An 8,069-nucleotide genomic window follows, 5' to 3' on the forward strand; every position below is an offset into this window, starting at 1 on the left:
CCTTTCCACACTTACAGAGCATAAGTATAAGTTAATGTTTATTTCCAAGAATTTCCAAAAGAGTGCCTTGCATTGTATACACACACATACACATACACACACGTGTGTATGTATGTATATACATACATACGTATGATTTTAGAATTTTATGTATGTGTGTGTTTAGAATGTTATGTGGTAGTTATTAAATCATTGGTACTCTAAAACTGGCCATGGTGGAAGTATTTACATCAAAGCATTAATGTCTCCACTCACCCACCAAAACCTACCCACATGGAGGGCCATTTGTTAACCCTTTGCAGTGCTCCATTTTTCCGCTCCCTGCCCACCTCCACACCATGTGGTTGTCCTCATTCCCAACTCTGTCACCCAGACAGCATGATTTCCCAACCACAGCTATTCCCACACCGTGCACACCCTTCCTGATCTCTCATAGCATTGACTATAATTTGACCCTGATTTTCTACATTACTATAACTTCTTGGGCCCCTTACAACTCTTAACTGTCTCCTTGGTCTGTTTCCTTCCCTGAAATACAGCCATTTATCAAGACTCTGAACAAAACCTTCATTCTTTCTCCTTTGGACATTCATTCATTGCCTGGTTTACATTATTGCCCAACTCCTGTTTTCCAGACTCACAGTTAAGTTCTTGGCTAGTCTTTCAACAGCCTGGTAGGTGCTGACCATGACATCACAAGCTCAATCTTTCCTGAAATAAACAAAACATCTTTCCATCTCTCACCAGCGTATCTTCAGACTTCTTCATTATGGCCATGATAGTATTATCTGCCAATCTAATCACATCTGATGATCACAAATAATTTACACCTAATAAAAATTTAAAAATTGTTAACATCTGATTTGTTTACTGTCTTGCTATAATCTACCTTCATAATGTATTTCATATATGTTACCTCTAACATCCTTTTTGTCACCATACAAAACTTTAGGTAATGTCTACCCGTTTGGTCTTCTTGACCATGGCACTAGATTTATAATTTGTTTTCCTGCCTCAAATACCTTCTGGAATTGGGTGCATATGTAAGGTAGAACATTCTTAGAATATTCTGAGGCTAAGCCATGTGTGTTGATTTTAATTCAGGTTCTTAATTTCTTTGCTATCTTTCCCTTCAATAGGTGGAGTGCAATAACTGACCTCTGCCCCTTGAGTGTGGACTGAACTTAGGGACCCACATTTAATAAATAGGCTGGAACAGAAGTGACAGTGTGTGGCTTCAGAAACTAAGTGATTAAAAGCACCATGCCGCAGGCTGGCTGGGCACAAATCATGAGCCACTCAAGCAGGAACAAACTTTATTTCCGAAACTCCCCCGAATGCCACCCACGCGGCCCTTCCAGGGACACCACACACCAACCAGAACTCCCTCCACTGGAACTTCACCAACCAACGCAAACTCCCCAGGAATCCCAGAGAGAACTCCAAAGTAGCGGTGCCCTAGGACAGCAAGGGTCTATATACAATTGAATACACAGCCTGTTTCAATCCAGCATCATCCAGTCACAGCAATTATAGACAGCTTAACTTAATTATCATCATCTTAATGGCTCGCCTCTCAACCAGTAGTTCTGGCAAAATGCCAGGGGCCATTCCGACTTGGCTGTGGCTCTCAGCAGCACCAAACTCCCTTCTTATTCATTTTCTCTTGGAATGCTCTTGGAGAAGCTGGCCTCTAATGACATGAAGAAGTTTAAGCAACCTATAGAGACCCATGTGGTGAGAAGCTAAGGATTCCTGTAAAAGTCACAATATTGAGTTATCCTGATACCTTCTCTTATGGCTATATTCAGAGCCAACATCTTGACTGCAGCCTCACGAGGACTGCCAAGTGGAACTGCCTTGCTGATTCACTCTTGAATTCTTATCTCTTGGAGAGTGTATAAGTAAATGTTTCTTTTAGGCTGCAAAATTTGGGGGCAATGTTTTATGCAGCAATAAATATTAATGCACCACTCATCCTAGACCCTACTCTAAAGTAAACTTCAGAAATGATAAAGAAAAAGATAGTAATGTTTTTATGGTGATTACAGAGACTTTTTCCTGCAAACTCATTTCAAACTATCTTCCTTAAGGAAATGCAGATATGAATGATTCTTTTATGTACAGCAGAAGGATACACATACACACACACACACACACACACACACACATACACACACATCTTTAGAATGCAGGCAGAGGTAAAAAAAAAGTAGGCTTCACACCATCTGGTATTCTATTAATGAGACACTGGAATAATGACTGGGGTTGGTCAGGAGTATTACTGTCTTTTTCTTCTGTTGACTTGTTGATTTGGTGCCTTGTTCTTTCAGAGTTGCTGCTTTCAGAAGTGCACTGTTGAAATGACCACTGCCCTGACTCCTATGTGGTCATGATGCTTTGTTTTATTACTCTCAACTTCCCTCATATTTAAAAAAAAGACGCTATATTTTATGGATCACTTGTCTACAAAATTTTCTCTTTAATCATTTTCTTCCTTTTTTCTTTGTTTTTGTTTTTAGGTTTTAAATCTTTATTCACCACCTCTTTCTTCTCTCTGTACTTAAGTGCTATTCTATACACTTTTGCTCTGAGATGAATATTTTAATCCATTTTCGGTTGCTATAACAAAATATGTAAGACCAGGTAACATATAAAGAAAAAAGGCTTATTGTTAAGATTCTGGAGGCTGGGAAGTCCAAGAGCATGGTGCCAACATCTGACAGGGACTTCTTTCTTTATGATAACAAGGTAAAGCCATCATAAGGGGTTGCTTTAATGACCTCATCCAAACTACTTACTTTCCAAAGGTCCCAATTCTAAATTCCATTAATGTATGCATTTGGGGATAAAGTTTCCAACAAATTAACTTTGGGGGAACATATTCAAACCATAGCAATGTGCTTATGCAAAAACTGTTATGATTTTTAATTTTAGTGAACAAATGATAGTATTTATGTCCTGTGTATTATTAGCTGCTGTAACAAAGGAAGAATTTTGGTTTCTTCCTGGAGTTCTTGGGTTGATGATGGGGCATCTCTAGTACTGTTACACACTGTCCATTTAAACCATGTGAATTTATCCACATAATATATTAGGGCCTATTCTTATTTAACACTCGCATGGGAACAGAATCATCAGGTATAAGTGAACCTCAGGGACATTACATGTTCATGGTGTTCCAGACCATGAATTTTATGGTTGTGTTTTGTCCTCATGTTCTTGGATCCTTTTCTATTCATTCTAAGCATTCTTGGCAGTGTTCTGCATAAATAGAGGACAGCATCACAGAGAAAAGAACTAAGATTAGCAATATGGTATGGGAAAGAGGATTTGATCTGGTTACATGTGGTTTCTCTGCCATCTATTTGCTATGTGTCCGTGAAAAAACAGCAGAATCTTCAAAGGAGGTGATTGGCCAAGTTGATGGTTGAATAGGATGCATGATACTTCATACTCAGTGCTCAAGATCTACTTGGAGGATTATTTCTAATTTCCCTTCAAGCTCTAGAATTCTAGAATTCAAGTCAAGCAGTTTTGCCAGGCTTGATTCTTAAGAGAGATGTGCCCTGAGCTCTGAAAATTTATAGTCATGCCGAATTACTTTCTGCCTCCTCTTCCCAGGATGGCATGGCAGTCCCACTCTGAAATTATGCAGAGTGGGCCACTGTAATATGCTCAATAAGCCACCTTGGCATTGCTTTTGCTTTGTTCCTAGAAACTGCCAACTGCATATGCTACCAGGGAACTCACATCCACATATGCACAGAACAAACCAACCTGCTGGTTTCCAAGAAAATTTTGTTTGCCAAGGAGTTTAAGGTGGGTTGGTTACATGTTCCCCCACTGTATTTGTTGTTCCCTAAAACTACACAGAGCTAGGAGCCAAGTCGGTGTTGGAAAGAGGGATAGTATGAAGAATGTGGAGGGAAAGAAAATACAGACAAAATCTAATTGAACCTTATAATAAATTGGCAATTACTATATTTATGTAGCTGCTTCTTTATGTCATTTTCTGAGGGACTGTCAAAGAAGCTCTGAGAACAGCGGATAATTGATCCCCAGAGGGTTTAGAGAAAATGGAGTCCATGGTGTCCAGAACATACTTTAGGCAAGGATGAAGGGGCTATTAGGAGTCCCCAGCTCCCTCTTTCAATCTGGCAGAAGTTGAGATGCTTTCAAAGGTAGGTCTAATGTACCTGAGATCGGCTCTTAAATCTTGTTTACTGAATCTCAGCTATTCTCTTGTCTGTACCACAAGACTCAAATGTGAGCACTTGTCTCAGTTTTTGCTGAGACTCCAAATCTCCATTATATTCTGATGTGAACCACTTGAACCCTGATGCCATGATTTATTTGCACCATTCCCTGTCCTGGAGAATCAGCCAGCCCTTCACTACCTCTCCATCCCAGGTTCCTCTGCCAAGTCTTATTACAGGGCCCATTATTGTGGACTTGCAGGGATCAGCAAAAATTGGGCCATCATCCTGACTTCTGGCATAATCACTGATTAGAATCTTGAGCTAACTTGCCTTTGGTTTGGGGTCTAGCACAATCTAAGTTTTCTACCCTTCTTTGGATAATGGATTAAATTCAAGAAACAGCCTCTTAGCAGGGTTCATCCTGCCTCAGCACCTTCCCAGTCTGCTATCTTATCTCTTCCCACTTAAGTGCAGAGTGCTTCCTGACTCAGTAGAACACCCCAAACTAGCTTCTCCTATTTGTGATGATAGGATGAGTTCTTGTGAGTTAAAAAACAAACAAGCAAGAGAAAAATACTTCTTCTAATGTACTTATTTATAATAGAGCCACAAGGCCTCGTTCTGAGTTTTTACAAGAAAATTTCTACTTTATGAGAAGTGCAGAAGGAAGATCTTGCCCACAATGAGGTCACTGAAGAGAAGCCTCATTTATGAAATTGGGAATTACATATAGGGATCTTATTTGTAATAAGCCATGTCTAAATGTATATGGAGTTATATACATACATGTCTGTATGTATATGATATGTATATATTATATATATTCCATATGTATATATTGTATGGGTATTCATATATAGATAGGTAGGTAGATAGATAGCTTATACAAGCTGTATAAGCTGCTCGGTCTCAGATTACTTAGTGTCAGTATTTGGAAAACACTCCATCTCCACTTATTTACTGAAGTTAGCAAATATCAGTCCTTTCCTTTGGGAAAGCTTAGATGCTCCACCTATCAAGTATATCATGTCAAATAAGGTCAAACAGAGTAAGTCTTTATTTGTGTAACTCAACAGCAAGGGCTGAGATAGGATTTGCTATATGCTTTCAGAAGAATGATACTGTTTGCCTTGTGTAAACTCTGAAAACTACATTTGGAACAGAACTGCATGAACATGCAATTCTCTTGTTTTGAATCATCTCTTATTTGTGGCTGACCCATAGGTGGGCTGGAAAGAATGATGGTAGAATGGAAAGAGAAGTGGGTACATCCATAAGTTGAAATTCTGATATTGCTACTTTACTTGTTATGAGATCTTGGATGAGTGAATTCATTTTTCCAGACTGATGTTTCCACATTATTAAATGAACATAATCACCTTAAAACATTTGCATACTTTAAGTCCTTTATTCTCGATAACATATTACAAGTACCATATGACACAAACTTTAACTCTCCTTCCTTATAGCTGATTGCCCCAACTTATATAAAACCCTTCGCATCCTCCTATCCCACAGTCCCTACCTTCATTGGGTAATGTTTGCATAAATTCAGGAGGCAAAAATGAAGAAATATTTATGGCACATTTGTAAATGCATTTAAGGATTATAAATGATACACTCAACTGATCCAATAGCTTTCTGATTTGTCTGCCATATTAAAAATAAAAAAAATACTACTTTCCCTTTTGTATTTATTGGAAGTAATGTCTGAATATTTATACAGGGAAATTCTATCTTATGCTAATTATTTTTTGTGCTTACTAGTTTAACACACACACACACACACACACACACACAGTGAGTGAAAGAGAGATTTTTATCAACTTATGCCAACCCTCCTTGTCTGGATGCCCAGAGGTTTTGATTCCAAAACTCCCCAGGGACATCTATTAAATCTCAACCAGAAGAGAAGCTCTAAAGAGCAAGAAGGAAGAATCGAATCTTTTCTGGGCATTCTTTCAGACAGAAACTTGGCCATGCGTGTCACTAAGGACAACTGTGTCTGCCTTTGAGCTGCCTAAAATGTAGCACACTGAAGACTTTGGAAAACAGTCCACAGCTCTCTCATTTAATCCAGCACACAACTGAGCTTTGATAGGGAACAAATCCATTGGGGTTTCTGAGCTTTGTGACTGTGATCACCAGTGAGTCTTTTCAGTTCTCTGAGCTTTACCTTCATCAAATGTAAAAGAAGGAAAACTTTCCTTCCTAGGGAACTTGTGTGGATCAAGAAAGATAATGAATGAACAATGTCACATAAATGTTAAAAATAATTGTAGCTGCTTTCCTACGTGCATTATCCTGAATGTTTTCCATCCAGGACTTCCCGTTCTTCACTACATTTTTGGTTTATTTATATATTTTAGGTTCATGTAACTCTTGACTCTTAGCTTGGGGTTTACAATCTTAGTAGCCTTTGGTCCTTCAGACCTGGTGGTCATAGATGCTCACCTATGCTTGAACCTGGACTTTCCACTTGTAAAGTCTGGTTGACTTACTTATTGATTGTGAGCATTGCCTCCTGGCTGTGGCCAGCGAGAACTTCCTGTCCTTGGTTCTTCGGCATGCACTTGGCTACACCAGTCCCGCCCATTTGTCAAGTATGAGTGTGTGTGTGTGTGTGGTAGTGCATGTTGGTGTCACTACTAAATCAGGTTGTCTTCCTTCTTGTGGCTGAAAGGTGGTAAGGGAGGCTATGAGCTTCTGGAGAGGCAGTTAACAAGATGGTACAGTAGTTCAAGTGGAGAGTGTCTGTCCTCCAGCAGCTTCCACCCGTCTCTCCTGGGAAGGATCTTTCTGCATACATGTCCCCTCCCCACCTCAGTCTGCTGCACACCATGAATACTAAAGAAACACAAAATCTTCCCATAGTTAACACACAGTCTATGCAATAGGTCTAGAACCTTTAATAGCACATCTTTTGTTTGTTTATGGTACATAACTAACTACTGATACTTCCTTATTTGTTTAAATCTGAGTTTGTGTATGTGCATATATCTAAAGCATGCAAAAATATGCACATATACATATTTATTTTTATGCTGAAAATTTGTATTAATCACATACATGTATGTATCTCTGTGTGGGTATGTACATGTGTATGATTCATATACACACGGGTAGAAAATTTACAGTTTAAAAATGTTAAAACATTTGAAAATTCATGTATTAAATTGTAGGTACCATAACAGCAAAATAATATTTTCATCTCAATATGAATTTAAATTGATAAAATGAGAAAAAAATCTTTTTATCTAAGAAGCTATTCTTACTTTATTAAAAGAATCTATATACTGTTGGCAGTAATGAATTTTTCTATGCACTCCATATTTATTTATAAATAATTACACAATTCTAACAGAAAATAAAACTTTATGCTTACTTCACAATATATTTCTTATAAATTTTATTTAGCATTTTTCATTTAGCATTTTGAGCATGCAATAAATATATATTCATTTTAGAAAATCTTAGAAAGTATGCCCAAAAATGATGAAAATAATTAAAATATTCAGTTTTATAAGTTAGAAATAACCACTGTTATTAATATTTAGTATTTCTGTTTGTACATGTCCATACATATACATTTTACTTTCAGTATTGGGGATGAAACCCAGAACTTTGCACATGATAGGCAAGTGCGCTATTACAGAGCTATTCCTCAGTCCTATATTTCTGTAAAAAGTGATCATACCATGTAAGACTTTAAATTCTATTATTAACATCAATTTTTATCCTATTTCATTAAATATTTCTTAGAAAAAGTACTTTAAGAGAAAGTTTCTGTTATGGGTACATGTATATACATGTATATATACACATACACGTAAATATATATATATATATATATATATATATATATAT

Source organism: Marmota marmota, unplaced genomic scaffold (assembly GCF_001458135.2).
Source record: "Marmota marmota marmota unplaced genomic scaffold, marMar, whole genome shotgun sequence".
NCBI lineage: Eukaryota > Metazoa > Chordata > Mammalia > Rodentia > Sciuridae > Marmota > Marmota marmota.